Source organism: Lygodium microphyllum, chromosome 9, assembly GCF_053477565.2.
Source record: "Lygodium microphyllum isolate KBCC chromosome 9, Lygodium_microphyllum_v1.1.10, whole genome shotgun sequence".
Taxonomy (NCBI): domain Eukaryota; kingdom Viridiplantae; phylum Streptophyta; class Polypodiopsida; order Schizaeales; family Lygodiaceae; genus Lygodium; species Lygodium microphyllum.
In genome coordinates this window covers 82,257,721-82,267,202 of record NC_141143.1, presented here as the reverse complement: position 1 = coordinate 82,267,202, position 9,482 = coordinate 82,257,721, and the positions used below count along the sequence as shown (strand labels likewise).

Below are 9,482 nucleotides of genomic sequence, written 5' to 3'. Positions count from 1 at the left end.
CCACTCTTGAAGCACAAACCATCCGCAAGGAATCCAAGATAAGTAAACGAGGTTTCAAGTTTCGCACTTTCAATGGCATAAGAGAAGGAAAGACTGTTTTATCATTCATTAGCCAGTTTGATGACTATTTCCATGAGGAAACTTATCCTGAGAAAGATAAAATCAAGTGTGTTACTAATCATCTGATAGATAGAGCATCACTTTGGTGGACCGTCGTCCGCAAGAGCATAGAATGTCCTGCTACATGGGAAGATTTCAAGAAGAAGTTCATGCAAAATTTCCTTCCACCGCAATTTCATGAGAAGGCTATCAAGCAATGGGATTTACTTCAACAACGCGATCGTGAGCCTATTCCACAGTATACAGAGCGTTTTTGGAATGCACTCCTACAGCTACGCATGCTTGAAGACGTACCAGAGACGACCCATAAGCGGAAGTACATGTCTGGACTTCTTGGACATTACTACGCTGAGGTGAATATGTTCAAGCCTGCTGCCCTTGAAGATGCCATCTCCTTAGCTCACGACACTGAAGATAAGTTACGTGGAAGAGATCGACGACCACAGCCATTCCAAGCAAACGGTAATTATGGATCTAAACAATTCAATTCAAATTTCAGAAGGTTTAATCCAGGTCATTTTTCATCACCATCTTTCCGCAAGAATTGGCCTAAACCACCTGCATTACCATCCACTATCAATCCAAATCCTAAGCCTATCCAACAAGCAAATCCAAATATACCCAGACTCCCAGCCATTGCAAATAATGTGACCAAAGCCAAGCCTATCGTATGCTACAAGTGTCACCAGCCAGGCCATCTCGCAGCAAATTGTCATTCAAAGAAGCCATCAGCACATATCAACTACCTTGGAGCTATGGACGAAGACGAGCATGAGGATATGCCAGATTTCACTGAAGAAGAAGATGATCCTACTACTACTTCCGACACTTTACCAGGTATGCCTACTTTACATTCATTGTTGACTATGAAATGTATGGTGCATGGAAAAGAAAGAACTGTATTGCATGATGACGGTAGTACGCATGATTTTATTTCAGCAAAATTGGTAAAGGAATTGAAATTGCATACAGTACCTACGCACTATCGCATAAAAGTTGCATTTTTAGGCACTAGGTACAATGGCACACAAGAAGTTCAAGATTTAGAAATTCAAATTGGTCCATATATTGAAAGAAGAAATTTCTTAGTTGTCCCATTACAATCTAGCGACATTATTCTAGGAATGCCATGGAGACACCAACATAATCCCAATATAGATTATTCCACATACACAATGAATATTAATTTTCAAGGAAAATCTATTGAATTATTTGGTATGCATGCATCTCATATGTTTCCACTGCTTTCGCATACTCAAGCAAAACGTGCACTACGCAAGAATACTAAATCATATCTCATTTGGGTGAATGAATTGCACGCAAAAGAAACTCATATGCACCCTAGGCACAAGGAATTTCTTGCATATTTTAAGGACTGTTTTGCAGAAGACCTACCACCAGGTTTACCTCCATCACGTCCAGAAGACCATAAGATTGACCTAATACCTGGCACACAACCACCTTGCAAAGCCCCATATAGGCACAATCAAATAGAGCAAAAAGAAATCCAGAGTCAAGTAGAAGAATTACTAAATAGAGGCTTAATTCGACCTAGCAGTTCTCCATTCGGTGCACCTGTGCTCTTAGTCAAGAAAAAGAATAATACTTATCGGATGTGTATTGACTACCGAGCATTAAACAAGATCACTGTAAAGAATAGGTATCCTATACCTAGAGTTGATGACCTTATGGATAAACTGCAAGGATCTTCTATATTTAGTAAAATTGACCTTAAATCTGGATATCATCAGGTGAGGTTAGATAGATCTGACATATTTAAGACTGCATTCAGGACACAGTTTGGCCATTACGAATTCTTAGTTATGCCATTCGGATTAACTAATGCACCTGCTACTTTCAGTAGAATGATGAACCGTATTTTTCTAAAATATCAATATTGTGTGATTGTTTTCTTTGATGATATTTTAGTATTCAGTCAAAGTGAAAAAGAGCATTATGAGCATTTATCATTAGTTTTTCAATTACTGAAAGAAAATCAATTGTTTGCAAATCCTGACAAGAGTGAATTCTTTAAGACAGAAATAGAATATCTAGGTCATATTGTATCAGAAGAAGGAATAAAAGTTGATCCTAAGAAAATTGACGCAATATTGCATTGGCCTATTCCTAAAAATGTACATGAATTACGCTCATTCCTTGGTCTTGCTAGTTTCTATAGGAAGTTTGTACGTAATTTCTCATTACTTGCTTTACCACTGACCAAACTTCTTAAGAAAGGCATTGTTTATCAATGGACTGAAAACCAGCAGAAATCCTTTGATTTACTTAAACGTGCATTGACCAATGCCCCTGTCCTACAATTGCCTGACTTTAACAGACCATTCTTTTTAGTTGTGACTGATGCTAGCGGATCAGGAATAGGAGCCGTGCTAATGCAAGACAACCATCCAATAGCATATTCTAGTTCTAAGCTGAAACCCTCTGAGCTCAAATATTCCACTTATGACAAGGAACTCTTAGCAGTTGTTCAAGCATTGAAACAATGGAAGCATTATTTAATGGGTTCAGAATTCATGATAAAGACCGACCAGCAAAGCATTAGACATCTACTTAGCCAACCCCAAATTTCTGACCGTCATATCAAATGGGCTTCATTCATTCAAAGTTTCCATCCTATCATTCAATACCAACCTGGAAAAGAAAATGTAGTTGCTGATGCATTGAGTAGAAGACCTGCAATTCATAACATTTCTATCATATCTTTTGATTCTTTGATTGCTATGAAAGACACATATCACCAGGATATTACTTTTCATTCTGATTGGTAAAAATTAGTTCAAAATAATTTCATTCCTGTTGATTCATTATTATATAATGATGGATTCATGTTCTTTGAAAAGAGACTGTGTGTTACTATTCCATTCCGATCTTTTGTTTTAAATGAAATTCATTGTCCCCCATATCAAGGTCATAGAGGTATCATTTCTACATTACGCATGTTAACTGAAGATTTTTATTGGCCGCATATGGATGCAGATGTGTCTAATTTTGTTTCTGAATGTCTGATTTGTCAAAGAATAAAAAGACATCATGGTAAACAGTATGGGTTATTAATGCCTTTATCTATTCCATCTAAACCTTGGGAACATATATCTATGGATTTCATTACTGGATTACCAAATACTAAATCTAACCATGACATGATTTGGACAATTGTAGATAGATTTAGTAAGCAAGCATATTTCATTGCATGTAAGAAAACTTTAACAGCATCACAAGCAGCACAGTTATTTTTGAAAACTATTTTTACTAACCATGGATTGCCGAAAGTGATTATTTCAGATAGAGATTCTAGATTTTGTAATAATTTCTGGATTACACTGTTTGCAAATCTAGGCACAAAGATTGATTTTTCATCTGCATTTCATCCAGAAACAAATGGACAAACAGAAGCCACAAATAGCACTATTTTAGATCTTTTACGTGCATACACTATCTCTAAACCTCAGGCATGGGATACTCATTTACATTTATTACAGTTTGCATATAATAATACACCGCACACATCTAAAAAGAAAGCACCTTTTGAAGTTATTTATGGACATAGATTATCTACACCTGTTGCATCTTTGTCTAATAGAATACAAAGTGCCGATGATATTGCTGTTATGCATAACACTATTTTTGATGAGGTAAAGGATATGATTGCTAAAGCCCAACAATCATATACCAAACAAGCCAACAAGAAAAGACAAGCCATGAATTTCAAAGTTGATGATTATGTTTGGCTTAGAATAGAAAAGCGTAGACTGCAAAGTGTGGATAGACATCCAGTTGTCAAATTAGCCCCTAGATTCTACGGACCATTTAGAATCATTCATAAGATTAATGACAATGCATTCAAGTTAGAATTGCCATCTCATTGGAAAATTCATAATACATTTCATATTAGTTTATTGAGACCATTTAGAGGACAATTACCTATCCACCCTGTCTATGAAAACCAACCTTTATTAGAAGAAGAGACTGAAATCCTTGAACCAGAAGCCATCATAGACACTGATTACATGACCACTAGAACTGGCCGAAGGTATTCTAGATATCTAGTGAAATTTAAGAACCATCCTGTAGAAGAAGCACAATGGATGCACGCTAGAGACCTAAATGCTTTCCCCACTCTGTTAGCTCCACATTGAGCTAATAGCAATTGAGGTCAATTGCTATCCCACCCCGGGAGTATGATGCCAGGAGGCATATTCCACGGTGGATTCCGTGAGGTTTTACGGTGGATTCCGTAAACTTAGATGACCGGGGCTCATACGCAAAGAGGATTCTTTGTGCGAGAAGTTGATGGGGACGCCTGTCCTTTTCGGGCGTTTCATTAATTTAGTGTGTACATGGGTGATTCCATAGCGGGTGATTCCGCAAAATGCATATTAAATTAATAAACGTTTATGAGTTTAGAGTGCGCACTCGTAATAAATTAAGGTTAGGATTTATTTCTAACCAGTTGATTTATTTATGTAGCTGAAGACTGCTAGGTATTCACTTTTGTCGGTTTAATTGTGTTATTTTACTAACGATTGTGAATGCTTCAGTTGATGTGTAGAGATAGCAGCAGTGGCGGAGGAAAGCATTGGAGTCTAGCGGGTTTTCGACCTTTGGACTATATTTTGATAGGCGCCATGCCTATATTTTGATTATGTCTATAGAGACATCGATTATTTATTATTATTTTGTATGCGCTTATGCGCCTGGATATGTTATTTTTATTTGGACATTGAGATTGGGCGTGCCAGACTCTTTGGGCACCGTCCATTAGCTTTATTTTCCTATTTTTGGTAGAAAGCAAACTCAAAAGCTAAAAGCTTGTCATATTTTTGTAATTGGGCTATCTTTGAGCAAAAAGATTGGAAATATATATTAAATACATGCTTTGTGAAGCGCTCACACAAGGCATGGGGGAGATTCAACCCAATTTGTCTCTTGTCTCATGTCGTGCTTGTTTTTACATTGGTTTTTGTGCTAAAAAGTAGAGTGCTTTGTTCTTGGGGACCTTTGGGAATTCACTACGTGAGCTACCTGCGTCCGATCTGCGCACCACCAATATGGCAACTCGTAGAAAATTGAGAATCTTCACATTCCATTTGGATGTGACTCCATGTGGATTAGTTTTTGCTTGTACCAGCTTTGGACGTTCATTCATATTGGAGGTCGTCCAAGAAAACCTTCCCTCAATTCATGACCCTCTAGTAAGAAAGCGGCGTGTCCTTGATATACCATCTTCTTCATGGTTCATGACCTTTGGGAGTCTAACTATAGCCCACACAATGGACATGCATGAGAACCTGAGGTAACCAAACCTGTCCCAACGCCTCTATCCAGTGAATACAAACTTGAACGAGCTATGATAGATATTATCAACGAGAACGGAAGCCTACTTACTTGAGCATTCCCCGAATCCCAAAAATTCATGTGTGGTCCACATGAGAATGACTCGAATATTGGCAGACTGTCGACCATTGCGCTTGCTTATATCTTCCACGGCGACCCCCTCCTCCGACAAAATTTTAGGCTCATTGACTAATGGACAAAGTGGAGCCCCGAGAGGAACACCAAGGAAAAGGGAATTCTCTTGCAAGAAAATCTATCTTGTAACATCAACAAGCTTGTTTATCATGTTTCATATGATCACAATGAAGAAAAAAAAACACCAGGCACAACAAATCTTCATGCAGCATCATGTAAATCTCCCACGGATTTTAATAGAATCAACCATATTCTTCAATATCTTCATAAAATCCATCAATAGAACAAAGAAATCAAAGAAGTACACCATCTTTGAATGGAAATATATCACATAGTATTCATCTTCAATATCTTCATAGTCTTCTCTCTCAATCTCTCATATTCAATCACTTTGTTTCAGTAAAATTGGCTATCTCTGACTCTCTCTCACACACTCCATCAATAATACATCATATCCTCACTACAATCTCTCAAAAATCACTCTCAATAATCACTCTTAGGTCGTGGATACCCCTCCCAAGAGGTATGTCTGATATGAAGAGTCACCAGAGCCACTACAGTGTCTCTTCACAGCTCACTACTGTCACTTCACTCTAGTCTTCTCTTGAGTCTTCAGCAGCTACTTCTTCCACTTCCTTCAGCTCTTTTGCACTTGTATTCACCTCTTTCCAAGGCTAGAAAACTTTTCCAAAGTCACACATACATTCCACAGAACAGTCTACAAAACAGTACCAGAACAGTTACAGTACAGAAGCAGAACAGAAACAGAACAGAACAGAAACAGAACAGAAGCAGAAGCTCTACAGAAGACCTACAGAAGATTACAGAAGGTCATCAAAACCTCATAACTCATTCTCAACCCATTTCAAACTCTCACAAACCATTCACTAAGCTTTCACAATATCTCATTCTTCATCAATCAATACTCCATCCCTCCTTACAGAAGACAATCAGAACAAAACAAACCAAAACAGAGCAAAACAGAAGGTATACAGAACCATTCAGAACCTATCAGAACATCACAGAACCATCAACAAACATCATGATCTTCCAAAACACAATCAATATCATCCAAAACACTCTCAAACCACTTCCAAATCAATCAATCATCCCATAAAATCAACCATTGAGCTCTCAAAAACAACAAAAATCAGCCAAAAAGCAAGTCATTTCAACACTCAACATATCCCCACACTTAATAAGGAAGCGTCCTCGCGACCCAGGAAAAAGGGAATACAAGTTCATTTAAAAGCTCAACTTTGATCTTCAATATCTTTTCAAAAAGAATCCATCCACCACGACCCCAACTTATAACCTGTTTCTGATATAAAAATACAAAGAAAGAAAAACTCTTTTGAAATTAACACCTCTTATCAAACTAAAAATCACAACAAATTTGTAAAGGATATAAGAGTTTGCTTCTTCTTTATCAGCATCAGCTTCAACTCTCCAACCACGACCCCATCACCACAAATCTCCAAAACATAGCTCGTACACAAAATCCAATAGGAAACCACCACGTTCGTTTGACATACATGAACTCACAACACAAACACTAATACACAACACAACCATCTGAATGACTTCTTCAAAAAGAGAGGTGTTCATTAAAAAGCTTGCACCATACATTGGAAAGGTATCAATGAAGATGATCCCTCTTAAAAGATTGATGCTGTCGGAATCGATCCATAGATAAGGATTCATCTACAAAGTTTTTAGGAGGATTTTGGAAAAATTGGAGACAGCACATCCTTTCCAACAGGACCAAGTATCTGCTAGGCAAACAGAGGGCATGAAAATACAGTATCTCCAACTGTTGGGAATCAATGCTAACATTGACATTCATGCACAACTTTGGAATAGGCTTTGAATCAGTATGAGAGTGCCTATGCATATACGCCAGGTACCAAGCAAAGTGAGCAGTTAATCTCACTGAGGGATCTGCAGATTGTGAATATTGTTGGGCAAAATGAACATAGTTTTGATAAGCTTGACTTGAAGCTGTCCATTCCCCTGGAATTACTGGCCAATTAATCTACGGTCCTGTAAGGCAATCATCCGAACTCCATCCCCTTCTTCTGGAAATCTGATTATCAAAACCGTCACAGTCACTAACCAACTGAGGTGGTTGAGATATGGAAGTGTTAGGAGAGGGTAATGGAATAAGGGAAAGTGGATGCAGGGAAGGATAGGAAAAATCATAAAAGGAAGAAAAGGTTAAAGAAGGAGTGGTAGAAATTTGTAAGGAATCACTAAGGAACGGTGTTAACTGATAAATAGGAAATGTAGAGGGTACATTTATGAGGGGTGAAGGACAGGGTGGAGAAGGGGAAAATACCCTATCCTCAATAAAGGAACAGTAAGTGAAAATAGGAATTTGAGGGAAAGATGAAGGTTGGAAAAGAAGGGGTAAAATTATTGTGGAATTAGATTGACAAATAGAAAGATATAAAGCATAGCGGTGAGCCAATTGTTGGTAATAAAAAAGGGTAGGAACAGAAGGTCCTAAGAGAGATCGTCTATGATAGGCATCAAAGAAGATAGCATCAAATGGATTATGTTTGGAAAGATAGGTTAAGAGATCCATCCTCAGTTGGTTAGTACTCTGGGCAAAGGTAGGAGCTGTGTTTTGTCTTTGATTTAGGACCACTGACTCAATCATGGGATGCCACGAATTATCCTGACAATCAGCCACTTCAGAGGAATAACTCTGAAACATATCAGCTATGCGCAACTCCAAATGATTGACATATAGAACAGCCTGTAAGACCACATCCCCCACATACCATGCCATATCTACCTCATCTGGAATTAACAAATCTCCTCGGAGATACATGTATGACATCAACATGGTATCTGGCGTGACAGAATCTTCAAAGAGCATTCTGACTACCTCTGTCAACAACTCAGCAGACCAAGCTCCACTCCAGCCATCCTTTGGAAAAGGTAAATCCATCGTGGAAAGCTTCATATAGAAGACCAACTTCTGCAAGTGGTAGTGGACAAAGAAAGAATGGTCTGGTAAGACATATTCCTGAAACTACTCAAAGGTAGACCATAACAAGTCCATTCTGGACTGCAATCTTTCCACTTTGTCTTGGAATAGAGGGCACAAAGTAGCCTGTCTCTGTAAGGCAGCCAAATCCTGCTGTGAAAGAGAGGGAATTAATGAAACAGGAGGGCTGGGAGGAACAGAGAGGGACTTTGCAAGTTGATCTTGCAACTGTTGGATTTGGGAGGCTTGGCTGGCCACTGTGTCATTAGCCATCTGTAAAGCTGAAAGCTTGTCATCTAAAAGAACTTGGAATTCTTTCGCTTCGCTGGACATCCTCTCCTTCTCGGCTGAAAGGTTAGTAACCTATGACTGAGCCTCGAATAACTGGGTCTTCAATGAAGAAATCTCATCACTTTGAGTGGCAACCAGTTGGGTTTGCTGTTCCATTTGCTTAAATAAATCTGCTAGGGTATCCTTAGCAGATGCTAACTCAGATGTTGCCTTATGCAACTGGTCTTTGGACTGCATGAGCTCTTCATAGAAAGATGCGTACAGCTGTTGAACACAGGCTGTCACTGACAACTCAATGGAACTTTGAATATCCTTGCAGAGGAAAGGAATGGCATCTCTTGAGACAAGACTGTTCAGGGAGGGAACTGAGATCTCCAAGGATCCTTCTCTATGTGCTCTGAACAGGTTATTGCAAGTGAGATACCCAGGGAGTTCACTGCCAGAAGTAGCAGGGATAGACACTGAGGGAAGTACATCAGGGGCTTTGTCCGCTACCCTCTTCAAGCGTTTGCGCTGTATGACCAGGGGAGGTGGAGAATCATCATCCTCAATGTCAATAGGTGCTGACTCTTCTGAAGGTGGAGGA

General features: G+C 38.8%; 1 non-coding gene across 1 annotated transcript; it reads right to left on the bottom strand.

Annotated features, from left to right (window-relative positions):
- Positions 1 to 6,846: 6,846 nt before the first annotated feature.
- Positions 6,847 to 6,914, bottom strand: LOC148031242 (small nucleolar RNA SNORD36). The gene has a single exon (XR_015692020.1). It is a non-coding gene; the product is annotated as a small nucleolar RNA SNORD36 (small nucleolar RNA).
- Positions 6,915 to 9,482: the final 2,568 nt, after the last annotated feature.